At 41.7% G+C, this 13,879-nt stretch overlaps 1 long non-coding RNA gene across 3 annotated transcripts; it reads left to right on the top strand.

The window, feature by feature from the left end:
• Positions 1-989: 989 nt before the first annotated feature.
• LOC113580635 (uncharacterized) lies at positions 990-13,158 on the top strand. Of its 3 annotated transcripts, none has more exons than XR_014126145.1 (4): positions 990-2,421; positions 2,830-2,998; positions 3,533-4,260; positions 5,281-13,158. It is a non-coding gene; the product is annotated as an uncharacterized LOC113580635 (long non-coding RNA). The 3 variants fall into 3 exon arrangements; XR_003410985.3 differs by having other exon boundaries at positions 990-2,998; positions 3,533-3,810; positions 4,029-4,260; XR_014126144.1 differs by having other exon boundaries at positions 990-2,998.
• Positions 13,159-13,879: the final 721 nt, after the last annotated feature.

Raw genomic sequence — 13,879 nt, 5'->3', positions numbered from 1 at the left:
TCCAAATTCCCAAGTGTAAAATTAGAAGAAGAAAAAAAAGTAATCCACTTTCAAGCAATTACTTAGAAAGAGATGGAAGATAAAAGATCAAAAAGAAAAAATATTATAAAGTATGAAGTTCAAAAACCAAAATTACTTTAAACTACTTGATTAATTCAGGAATTAAATGAGATTAACTTCCCAATATATTCAGATGAAAGAGATTTCAAATAATGAATGGGAGAGTATTTCTCACAAGTTTCAGATCTTGTTCCTGTTGTAATTCAAATGAGAGTATGTTTTCAGCCACCTTTAAACATTAGCGAGGCCATGCCCCCTCTTTTTTAGACAATTGCCTTCCTCAGCGAGGGAAAAGAGGGAAAATGGGAAAATATCCAAAGATATGTTTTTGTTTTTTTTATATATATATTTTTTTTATAAAGATCTGAAAAATATGTAAATACAACATTTTTATTATATCTTGTAGGTTTTTTCAATTATTAGTGAACTGGTGAGTAGTTTGGTTGAAATTACTCTGGTGAGTAATTTGGTTAAGAAATTTGTATGGTTCTTAAGTGGTAGTTAAACAGGTTTTTCAATTGGTGATCTGGTGGGTAAGTGTTGAAATAAAATTCCTAATTATTCCCCATATGTTTAAAAAAATTACCAATGTTTGTTTTTCAGGTTGTCCAACATCTGACAAAGGATAATGGAGTGAACACTGAGGATATGAACACAGGTGATAAACACTGGATTAGGATTAGGGGAAACTGCTGTTCCAGACAAGTTCTGGTTAGGAAATTGAGTGGTATATCTGAGGGATGGGGTTTGGGTTGGGACCACAGGGAACGGGTTAAGTTTAGGGCTTAGGGGAGGGAGTGGGGTGGGAAATGGTTAGGTTTGAGGCTATGGGGAGGAGATGGGGTTAAGTTAGGGGAGGGGATGTGGGTAGGTTTAGGGCTGGGAGAGGGGATACAGTTAAATTTAGGGCTAGGGGGATAAGGATTATTTTTGTGATTAAGTTTTGTGAATTTACAATGGAAACCCTCACAGTTGATGTGGACGAACAAGAAGCCAAGGGTAAGGCACTGGCTGGCACTTGTTAAACACTGCTATTGTTTCCAGTGATTACTATTTTTTTCAGTTTTCCCTGAGTAAGACAATAAATAGTTGTTATTGAGGACCAGGCTTAGGCTCATCTTAAAGGCTGGAAATGGATGTAGCATGGCCGAGAAATAAGATTTAAAATTCGGATTGTTCTGAAGCGTTTATCTGCCAATTTATGTGTGGTCGTGTGCGTGGTGCCTGCATGTGAGTGAGTCAAGGGGGCCGAGGGGCGTGGCTAGTCACATGGGGCAAAACAGATTTATCCTTTAATATCTGAGGTCCATAAGAGGAGAGATTTGGGCGTGGGCTCGTTGGAAAGGTCTGGATATATACTGTAAACCTACCTAGTTTAATTCGATTTGGATTTACCATTTTCCCATTGCCATTTTTTAAATTCGCAGGGGTGGGAAAATTACGTGCCGGTCGTGTTTGATTCTTAATTTCCCAGCGGTCCTTTGGAATGCGAAAATGGTTGCATTTTTACGGGCTCAGTCCAAAAGATGTTCCTGATCCAAAGTTCGGATTGTTTTGATACAATTTCCTGGTCCCCGTTGAGGGGGAAAAAAAAAAGCTGCTGGTCTCTATGGACACTTTTATGAGGGAAGCATGTTCACTAAAAAGATTGGTGGTTCCTAATACGGGCACTTAATTTTAATGTGTCCCAGTTTTTGTTCGTTAATATCTCCGCCGTCAGTCGGAGGAGAGACTTGGGGGTGATTGCTTTGGAAAATTGGATTTCTGGCAAATTGGATTTCTGGCGGCCGATATATAAGCGTTCAAAGTCGGATAGCCCTGTTGGTTTCTCAGATCTGTTCCCTGAAATTAACATAGAGAGGCTTATCAATCATACTGTTGATTATACAATAGAAAGTCTTGTCAATATTAAGGTACACCAATGTGAAGATGCTACAGCCACTGTGAATAATGGCTTTTCTGTGTCAGTCTTCTATCAGTAAATTGGAGTTATGTTTTAGCATAAATAAGGTCAGCATTCGATCAATTTTCCAGCTTTCATGTGGAAATGGACATTAGTACCTCTCTGCACATGCCCTGGAGTACATCATAATTTATGCATCAACACTAAATACCAACCACATCCTGAAATCCAGCCAAGGGCAGTATGGTGTTCCTGTGCCAGTCCAACTAAGCTGTCCGTGCTCGTGTGCAGGAAGTGCGAGAGGTGCAGAGAGTCGCCTGGTGGGGGTGGAGGTGGAGGTGGAGTCAGGCAAGCAGCAGGAGTTTGAGAGTAAACTGACAAGCAATGCTGCAGCTCCACCAGGAGCATGAAGGCCAGATCCAGCAGTACAAGGAGCAGCTGGAGAGCACCTGTTAATGGTAAGGTTTGGAGCAGCTGGAGAGCACCTGTTAATGGTAAGGTTTGGAGCAGCTGGAGAGCACCTGTTAATGGTAAGGTTTGGAGCAGCTGGAGAGCACCTGTTAATGGTAAGGTTTGGAGCAGCTGGAGAGTAAATGTTAATGCTAAGGTATGCCCAAACCCCTCTAATTTGCAATTGCTCAAGCAGAAAACACCTTCAGTAAACTCCCTTCTGTTTGAAGATAACCATCTGTTAATTTCATATTTAAAAATGGCAAATATGTTTATGTAATCATTTTATTGCTGTATTTTTTTTCTTCCCATTTTGTATATGAAAATAGCTTTTTGGGTGTTTTTCCTGTATTCCTTTACCTTCTGCAATATATATCCAATTCAGTCTCATAATTTGCATCGTTTATGCATTACAGTTGGACATTGCCAAGCAGGTTGCGTTAAACAACAGTGATTACGCCGCTTTAACCAGAAACGAACCGGAAGGTTGCCAAACTCAAGCTGGAGTCTCTGTCTGTGCAGATCAGCCACCTGCAGAAAAAGTTGATGCCAACCGGGTTCACACTTCAAGAATGATGCCACATGGTCAGATTTCCAATGGAGAATGCTGTACTTTAAACAGAAATGCATATTACAAAATACTGTCCAAAAAACTGGCCAAGGAAATGTTTATTTATAAATGATGATTTGTACCCTAAAGACTGAAAATTCTTAGTTTAGTGTCTAAATCTGTGTTGCCTTGTTTGTGTTGATGGCTGCAGCTTTATTTTCTGAACTGATAAAAGGGACTAATGAGGCATCAGACTGATGGTTCACTTGAAGGTTAAAATATAAAATTCAGTATAATTATTTTAAAAAGTTTAATTTCATATAGCCTGTGCACTATTGTTGACCACAAATACTGAATTTATTTACTAGGTCTGTGCTGAGTAAGTTGGTATAGCCAAAAGTCTGTTAACCTGATGTGTCCTGCAGTTCACCCATCATATAAAACTCAGATTTTTTCAGTTTAAAATCATAACCAAAGTACTCACACCAAAGTGAGAGAGAGATCTAGGTCTATCTATAGCATTACCTAAAGGGAACAGAGTCATCTGGGTGTGTTTTCCTTTGGCTCAGAGCTGTGTGGTGGAGGCCCAGGAGCTGGAGCACACACTGGAGTGCGAGAGGGCACTGGTACACCAGAGGCTCTCGCAGAAAGAACAGGAGATGTCTGACATGGGGCAGCAGATGCAGGCACAGCTGGAGGAGTAACAGTGCCTGCTGGATGTCAAGCTCCTGCTGGACGTGGAGATCACTGCCTACCACAATATGCTGGAGGGAGAAGAGCAGAAGTGAGGGGACGTCTGGAGGCAAAGTGCAGCGTTTTGTTTTAACCGCACTTGTCGCACAAAAATGTGGGTTGAGAGAAACTAGCATTGATTTTATGTGTTGTTCTGATGATTGTTATAATTGAGATGAGTGCACTTACTTAAAGGTTTGTGTCTTATGGTGTGTTTGGGCTGCGCATCTCTCCATCTGATTCCTATTTACCTGACAGTCCTTTGATTGGTACTTTGCCCTCTGTTGTCTTCTTTTTAAGTTTCCAAATGCGCTGACTTGCTTCTGTTGCCAGACTCAACCTCTCCCCAAGTCCGTTTCAGCACGCGTAGTCGTCCCACATCCATACCCAGGCAGTGCGGAGAGCCAGGGACAAGAAACGGAAGCACGAAGAGGACTCGGGCTTCTCACCGAGCTACAAAGTGTCCCAGCAGTCTTCCACACGTGACTGTGTGTCTGTTGATGAGATCGAAGTCAAGCTTTATAAGGCTCAGTAACAACTCCGACCTGGTACAACCTGCTCACAGGTACTAAACCAGAGGCTGATGCAAAGTAAAAGTTACACTTGAGTTTAGATTTCCAACCTGAGCAGGGACTTGGGGAAGCTTGAACCCAGAAGTACTGAGGTGGTTGCTATGGTCTTGCTAGGTGGTTGCTGTGGTATCCCAGATGATTCCTATGCTGCTGCTAGCTAGTTGCTATGTCAGTGCTAGGTGGTTGTTTCATTGGTTGCTATGGTACCCTGGTGGTGGTCTTCCTAGGTGGTTGCTATATTGTGTATAGTGAGGGCTAAAGTGAGGAGTGAATGGGGAGAAGAGGGTCCACTAGGGGTTTGGGTAGGAAAATCCAGAAAGGAACACATGACGTCATCTTCTAGATATCTCCATCCTATGTCTTGCATGCAGGACAGACACTAACTGTATTTAAATGTATGTTGTTTTTACGGTCACTCAATGCCCTAAAAACCATGGACGCTATATTTAGAAGTAACAGCCATAGAATTGCGAAATGAACTTGGTTAACAAACTCTGATTTTAAGAATAAAATTTCAGATGTTACAGTATCTAAGTAACTAGAGGATGCTCTAATACTTAAGTGGTGGTCCGTTAAAAATGACCCGCAATGCACGTGCGCTCAGATCTGGTCTTCAGTAGCTGGAGTGGAGGAGGATCCGCCTACTGACCTAGTAATGAGAAGAGTCTGATGGGGCATATTGTTTTTGTATTGAAAGTCCAACACCTCATTAGTCAGGCCATTCACTACCAGTCCAGAATTCTTATAGCTGAACTGTGAATAACTAGAGTGCAGTTCTGTTCTTCAGACTTTGATAGTCTAATGAAAACGGGACACTAGTGGAGTCATGGAGTCATTATGTACAAGCTCACAGACATGTAAGACCATGTAGCAGATCACACAATTGTCTGTGTTCTTGCTGAGTATACTACATGCTTGACTATTTAGTACTTGAGTTTGTTTAGTAAAGTCTAATTTTATTTTACTACATGGGAATTGCAATGTACTTAATGCAGCCTTTCTGTCTTTTAAAGGAGCCTGACTTGCTTGAGAACTTGTGCTGAAACTCGTGCGCGCTGTAGGTATAACGGCAAAACAGCGCTCCAGTGGTTTCACGCACGTCTCACACACGTGGAGCGATTCCAGTGGCTTTGAGGTGACGCTGGAGCTGGACCGAAGGCTTTTGAGCCGCCACACATGGTATTTAGTTTGACCATTAAAGTGGTGTGAAGGGAACGACAGGGACAGTTTGATAGGGTAATGGTGGAGTTGTCAGACCGTTTTGTTTCATCTTTCCATCTTTCCTTTTGTTTTGATCTTTTTTGTGTGTGTTTCGTGAAGTCCCAGTCTTGAAAAGTTGCCTCAGTCTTACAGTCCCAGTGTTTCTGCTGTGTCCCACATTCTCCCCCCCACTCTGTCCCTCACACAGAGTGTAGAAGGTGTCTGGCTTTAGTCAGGGTGAAAAGTATGTTCACTAACAGATGTTCACCCCAACAAAAGTCCCTATCTGGGTGGAATTTTCCAACCATATATCTTTCATCCTGCATCAGAAATGATTTCAGTTCTCAAACAAAACTGACCGACAGATGATTAGGAAATGTGGAGATAATCATCACATTGTATTGTGGGAGACATCCCCGGATTGTGACATTGGGCCTGTGTTACGAGTTCTCACAGTGTTCAATTTGCATTTGTTTATTTCATGTGCATTACAAGCTGTCCACATAACCAGCACATGCTGCACCTGGTTGACTGCTTTCTCCTGTTCCTGCTGAGTTCTAAACTCCTCCAGCTCCACCTTGCTCAGCATCAGGTCCAGTGTATGAGGGAACTCGTACTCCTTGCACTGTGGCGTGGTGCCTGGACACACTTACATCATTGCACTTTAAGGTTTAAATTGAGATGCAATTAAACAACTGGATGCCAGGGAGCTCAGTTCACCAGGTCCATTTAAGACTTTTGCTTCGTGCAGTGGTTGCCCCAAAGCGGGAGATTTCTGCAGCATTGTCAACTGCTGCAGACATGACTATGTCCATCAGGTCCATGACCACACCCCTCACCTGTGGGCAGGTCCTGCTGCAGTTCAGTGTTGAGGAAGCTGGTGACTACGTCCACTGTCTGAGTGACGAGGGCGGACAGCTCCTCTCTATGCTGCTGCAGGGAGGCCTGGTCTTTGCTTGTTTGCAATTCCATGGCCTTCAGGACCCCATGAAGATCCTGCTGCACTGCAGTAATGCAGGCTGAGCCGGCTTCCGTTACAGACTGCACGCACTCCTCCATGTGCTTCATGCATGTGCACACACACACACACACGCGCGCGCGCGCGCGCACACACACACACACACACACACACACACACACACACACACACACACACACACACACACACACATCTTCCATCTGCACAGCCCATAATAGGGTCTCAAGAGTTTCACATAGTGTTTTAAAACAAGTCTTCTATATGTAGATGGAGCAACTAGTCAAGGTTTCTGTTTGTACAAAAATAAACCAAACTTGCAAGTCCAACAGCTGTGTACCATTTGAGACTGAGTAGATACCACAACTCACTAGTAATGTTGGTCACAAGACAGACGCACATCCCAGCAACACATTTGACACTACTACTCAACCTGACCTACACTGTCTCTTCAGGACCACAGCATCGCTTAATTTTGTGTTTTTGTGAAGAACTCCAAAGGACCAGAACCTAAACCATGCTGCCTTGTACATTACCTCCAGCAAGGCTTGCTGAGCAGCCTTGATCTCCCTGACAAGGTCAAGCTGTTTCTGGGAGTGCGTCTCAGTCAAGTCCCTGACTGTGTGGCACCACTGGAGGTCTGTGTTGGCCAGCGAGTCCAGAAAGGAGTGCAGGAGGTGGCAGGAATGAGCACCCTCCTCCAGCGCTACGTGGCACTCCGATGTCGCGCCGTTCATCCGCAAAGTCATGCTGTCCACCTCGGAGCACAGGCGAGCACTGACCAGCGACACCTCTGTTTCAGAGGTCTCACATTTACTGATATATATAGAGAGAGAGAGAGAGAGAGAGAGAGAGAGAGAGAGAGATAGACACACTCAACATCATGCGAATAAAGCGTTATAAAAGCATTATACAGCTCATAGAGCATTGAATAAAACCAAGACTGTGCTGCGCTCTATTCTAAAGACACAGGTCAGCTGTATTATCCAATCAGAAATCTCTCTGGGGAGGCAGATTGCATCCTTTTTTTTCTACATAGGTCAAGTTCTAAATGTGCACGTGTTTGGAGGGAGGGGCTTGGGGGAGAGTTTTTATGGACTTCAGGCGGCAGCGGCACTCCCATGGCAGTCAGGGTGGCAGGAATTAAACTATAAAAATCAAATCATCTTTGAAAAAGGAAGTTGCAAAGGTGGTGAGGCAGGATAGAAGAACCACAAAAGCATATTTTATTGAAAGACAAATAACCAAAAGACTCCTCACCCCTCTAGTTAGTGATTCAGACTCTCCATTGCAGGTTGCTGTGCTTCTGAGGTCTATCGAGTCGGTCTGTGTGTCGACAGCCAGGAGCTTCATCTGGTCTTGCATGCACCAGAGGAGCTGAGCCACCTGCTACAAGGCAATAACTGCCAGTTGTATTTAAAAAAAAAAAAGAAAAAGAAAAGAAAATTAAAAATCAAAGTGCACAAGACACACCGTCTGGTGTTTGTGGCCGGTCTATCTGATCTGCACTTTGAATGCATTGTGTTTGGCCTGGAGGGCACTGAAGCCCTGCACAGCCGTCTCCCTTATGCTTGCCAGCGCCTCCACATTGCCAGTGAAAAACATGGCCATCTCCACCTTCAGCCGCTCCAACTAAGGACTCGGGTGAGTGACAGATATTCCCCTGCAACCACACATTCAGCAACAGCGTACAGTCCCCACCTAGACAGTTTAAAAACACACACAGTAAACGTGCTCACATGCCTTTTTGGCTAGTATGTGTTGTCGTTCAGTGCAGTGATGGCCCTGGTGGCAGGCAGAGCCTGGACCAGGACGACATTCTCTAGGTGAAGCTTGTGCTGGTCCTGTTGGGTAATGACATACTTAATACACACACACAGTCCTGCACCTCCACACATATGCAACAACCCACAACCACAAGGCAACCCAAACCGTGATCCCGTCAGGAACAGCCTGACATCATTGTCGACTTCAGGAGGAAGCACGCGGTACATGCTCCACTCGCAATCCATGGTACTGCCGTAGAGTTAGTGAGAAGCATCAAGTTTGTAGGGGTGCACATTACAGATGATCCGACATGGACTATACACACCACTTCCCTCATCAAAAAGGCACAGCAGTGCCAAGGATGAGGAGAACAAACCTTCCATCTCCTATCCTCACGATGTTCTACAGAGGCACCATAGAGAGCGTTCTGACCAGCAGCCTCCCAGTCTGGTATGGCAGCTGCACCGCCTCAGACCAGAAATCTCTCTAGAGAGTGGTGAGGACAGCAGAGAAAATCATCAGAACCTCACTTCCATCCATACAAGGTCTATCTGCCTCAGCAGAGCCTCCAAGATGGTCAGGGATCCCACCCATCCTGACCATGGACTATTCAGCCTTCTGCCCTCTGTTAAACATTATCACTGCATGCGGTGCAAGACTGCCAGACTTAATAAAAGCTTCTTCCCACAGGTTATTAGACTACAAAACTCCCTTTAACAATACACACCACTTTATACCTAGAAACATAGAACTATTATGATCACTATTTATAACCTATACTTCCATCTTCATATGTAGCTACTTTGTGCAATAATTTTAATGTTCTCTCTGTGAGCACCTTATCAACATTTTCCAGTGCTAAGTTACAATACCAGTTACAATGTGCAATAATCACTGGAGCAATGTCAATAGTTTCTATATACAATGTCCAGTATTTTATTCCTATGTGCAATATATGTATATACTTCTACTATATATATATTTTTAATATATTTTTTGTGTATTTATACTGTGTCTTGTCTCGTGCACTTACCTTTATGTATAGTGTATATTTGCACATCGGAGTTTGGTGAAACACAATCTCGTTCTGCTGTGCACAATAAAGCTGACTTTGACTTTGACTTTGAAACCATCTATGAAAGCCAGTCAAAATGCCAGTTATAGTAGGACAGGGTTGAATTTACATTTATCAGCAGTATTTTGATACCTTTTCTAAATTAAAAAGCCACCAAGTGTAATTTAAATCACCACTCTCCACATCAGTCTACATTTTAAATGAGGTTAGTAACTGGCACACTGATGCAGATGGTGACTGCCAAACTGTATACCAGTGTGTTTTAAGATAGGGCTAACACAAGTTTGGTACAATCAAAATCGTTTGTATCAGCCCTTTACCTGACAACTTTGTTTATCTTTACCATCTGGTGAAGAGTACTTGGGTACCATCATAGCTTGTGCTGGAACTTGATAATATTTAGTTTCAGTAGTACAGATTGACCAGACAGACAGGAAAGGGCTGGGCTGCACTGACCAGCCATTGGAGGATGGACCACCTTCCCTCTGTGCTGTCCTAGTGGACCCAGGGGGACTGAATACTCACCCCCTGCCCAAATGAGCTTTTGATAACTACGCAAGGTTTCCTAGGTCATCCAGGCAGGGCCTGAAGAGGGGTCTCTTCTTGGGGCCTATCTTGGCCATACCTCCCCAGGAGGAGGAGAGCCAGGGCTTAGTCCCCTGGTGTCCTAAGAGCAAAGGCCAGCCACGAAGAGATTGCTGCCTCTCAAGCCCCCAGTGAACTGGGATTCTGCGCCCAAGATACATGCTAGTCAGGCAACTTGGTGCTAAGGTGAGGGCCCACCCTGGTAAAAAAAAACAGAGCCAGAGACCAGAGGTCAGAAGCCCAAGGCCAGCCACGAACAGATCGCTGCCTCTGAGGACCCCCAAGACTGGAATCCATGCCCCAAGCTTGCCATCTGTTTACACTGCAAGGTTTCCCGGCACCTTAGGTCCCTAAGGGGGGCCTGCTCCAGCATAGCCGGAGCCAGGTCATAGAAGCCCCAAAAGGTCAGAAAAGAGCTAACTATTGCCTCCAGAGCCTGAGCCCCAACCACCCTTTGCCAGGTGGTTGATACCAAAGGCCAGGAAGGCAGGTCCCATGCAATACCTCACCTGGCCTTGTGTTGAGATGCAAGGCAGCAAATAGCTTTCCTACAATTTCAACGGAATTTTTTCAGAAAGATACCGAGCTTCTACTGCTTTGAACTGTATGGGTATGTGCACTAATGGAGGACCATCTCCTTACCTTTTCCAATTACTTGGAAGGCTTTAGAGCACAGTCAAGCTTCTACCCTAAGCGCGCCCCCCGCCTGATCCCTTGGTGGCTGTGAGGAGCCAGGTCTATGTAATCCACATATTTCCTGTTCATGGTGTCTCCTTTTTTTGTTGTTCTCTATAGAAGCTTCATGTTCTTGGTGGGTTCGTAGTTTCACATCTACTCCATGTTGTAGAGGAGGTTGTGCACTTCAAAACACACAAAAGACACTTGTTTCTAGGTGCTACCATTCTTGAGATATTATCTTTTAAAGTCTATTAGAGTGAAATTGTCCATGTCATATGTGATCAATACAAATTCAATAGGTGGAAATCATTTGTGTAATTATAATAATTATTAAATGTTGTTTTCTACATTTTGGAACATCCCGAAACAAAGATATCAAGGTATCTCAGATAATTGTTTGGGATTAGCTCGCATTTTGGAAATACTGTCTTTTCCCAATTTGCTATGTAGATGTTTGCATATGCAGGTGCAAATTTCTTGCCCATAGTTGTACCCTTGATTTGCAATTAGTGTTCTCCATTGAATTCAGTAATTTTTGGTGAGGCTCAATTCTAATAGATTTAACAACACTTCATCTGGTCTTTTTTCGTCTGCATTTTGATTGAAACAGTGTCTGACAGCTTGCAGTCCATGTTTTGTCTCTCTATATTAGTATAGAGATCATTTATATCTATGGAGGATATTAGGGTATCCTGTTTTAAAGTCATGTTCCTGACCTTTTGTATGAAGTCCTGTGCTTGTGTGTTTTGTGGATAAGGGGTTTAAGAAATTATCTAAATATTCTGCTATCCTACAGCTCTCACTGCCACAATCTGAGACTATGGGTCTTCCTGGTGGCATGCCGGGAATAGGGCATTTTTCCGGAGGTTTGTATATCTTTGGGTGAAGGTAGGACCGTCAAGGCCTTGGTGTGTCATCTCCCTTCGGGTATTTGGCCTGTTTTGGGTTAAGAAATCCTTGTGTGAGTAAGTGGTCAATTTGATAATTAATTTGTTTTGATGAGTCAAAGTAAATTGGTTTGTCCAATTGCCTGTAGAATTCTGTATTGTTTAGTTGTGTTTTATCTTCTTGTATGTACTGGGCCCAGTCCATGATAACTGTTACGGCTCCCTTGTCCGCCGGTTTTATAATTATGCTGTTGTCTTTCATCAGACTCATTAAAGCCTCTTTCTCTAGGGAATCTAAATTGGCTTTTGTGGACCAGGTTTACAGGTGCATGTTCTTTAATGTGGTGTTAACCAATTTACTAGTAATTTCTTCTAGTAATTTTGGCAGATTGTTTGTTGGGGATACCCAATCAGATTTAGGTATAAATAGTGTTTGGTCATATGTTTTTCTTAGCCCCTCAAAAAACATTGCCATTTTACGTCTTTGGTGGTAATCTGTCAGATATGACATTAGTTTAGGTGCAAAAATGCAGAGGGATTTTCTTTGTTAAATTACATGGTTATTGATGTTTTAATGCATATGAAAGTGATTTCAACTTAAAAAAGAAGAAATTAACACTTTTTTGGACTATTTTTACTGTTCCAAATATTGGTGAAAAATCATATATGAAGGTAAAGGCTATTCCCTCATGTAACTTAGCAGTTTAGGAGCAAAAATGCAGTGATTTTCTTTGTTAAATTGGATTGTTATTGATGGATTAAAGCCTATGAAGGTGTTTTCAGCTAACATAAAAAAATAAACACTTTTTGGGACTATTTTTATTGTTCCAAATATTGGTGAAAAATCATATATGAAGGTAAGGCTATTCTGTCATGTATTTTAGCAGTTTAGGTCCAAAAATGCAGAGTGATTTTGGGTTTACAAACATACTGATCGACTTGAAAACTTTTTCATTGCAATATATTGTGTTTTCAACCAAAATGTAATAAACCCTTTCTGAGACATTTTTCAAGTGACAGCCAAGTGTGCAAGTGGAAATATGTTGTTTTAAAATGTTTATAATGTGCACATTACAAGCAATTGCAATTCTGTTAGGTTACTTCTAAAGGCAATGAAACAGCGTTTCCAAACATACTATTTGCTTCAACAGTCTTTCAGTGCAAGACATAGTGTTTTCAACCAAAATATAATTGCATGAAAGGAAAACACTTTCTAAGATGCATTTCAAGTGTTTGAGTAAGTGAAAAGAAGCTGTTTTAACATGTTTGCATTGTGCACATTGCAGGCAATTGCAACTCTGTTCTGTTACTTCTAAACGCTATAAAATTGCGTTTCCAAGCATACTAATTGTTTTAAACAGTACCACACAAAACTTTCTAAGATGTATTTCAGTTGAAAAACGTGTGCAAGTGAAAACAAGTTTTTCTTACTACGTTTAAAATGTGCACATTGCAAATAATTGCATCTCTGTTCTTTTACTTCAAAATGCTATGACTTGTGTATCCAAGCATTCTGATCACCTTAAACACTCGTTCAGTGCAAGACAGTGTTTTCATCCAAAATGTAATTGCAGGGTAAGAAAACACTTAAGATGTATTGCATGTGAAAACTGCATGTGCATGTGAACAAGTGAAAACAAGTAGTTTTAACACGTTTAAAATGTATACATTGCAATTAATAGCAACTGTTCTGTTCTGTTACTTGTAAACGCTATAAAATTGCTTTTCCAACCATTCTAATTGCAAGACATAGTGTTTTCATCCAAAATATAATTGCATGACAACACTACACTTTCTAAGAAGCATTTCAAATGACAACCAAGTGTGCAAGTGAAAAGTTGTTTTAACATGTTTAAAATGTGCACATTGCAAGTATTTGCAACTCTGTTCTTTTAGTTATAAACACTTTGAAATTGCTTTTCGAACCATTCAAATAGTCTTAAAAACTTTCAGTGCTAGAGATATTGTTTTCAACCAAAATATAATACAAGAACAGAAAACACTATATAAGACATATTTCAAGTGAAAACCGTGTGCCAGTGAAAACAAGTTGTTTTAAAATGTTTAAAATTTGCACATTGCAAGTAATTGCTACTCTGTTCTTTTACTTCTTAACACTATGAAACAGCATTTCCAAACATTTACCCAGAATATAATGCATGAAATTAAAATATTTTCTAAGATGTATTTCAAGTGAAAACTGTTTGAGCAATTGAAAACAAAGTTTTAAACAAGTTTATAATGTGTAGATTACAAGTAATTGCAACTCTGTACTTTTACTTCAAAACACTATGAAATTGTGTATCCGAGCATTCAAATAGCCTTAAACACTCTTTCAGTGCAAGACATCGTCTTTTCAAACAAAACGTAATGCCTGAAAAGAAAATGCTTTCTAAGATGTATTTCAAGTGGAAATTGTTTGAATAAGTAAAAAGAAGCTGTTT

Source organism: Electrophorus electricus, chromosome 11 (assembly GCF_041902795.1).
Source record: "Electrophorus electricus isolate QZ-2024a chromosome 11, ASM4190279v1, whole genome shotgun sequence".
Classification (NCBI taxonomy): Eukaryota; Metazoa; Chordata; class Actinopteri; order Gymnotiformes; family Gymnotidae; genus Electrophorus; species Electrophorus electricus.
The sequence above is the reverse complement of the archived record's forward strand: the minus strand, read 5'-3'. Positions and strand labels throughout refer to the sequence as shown.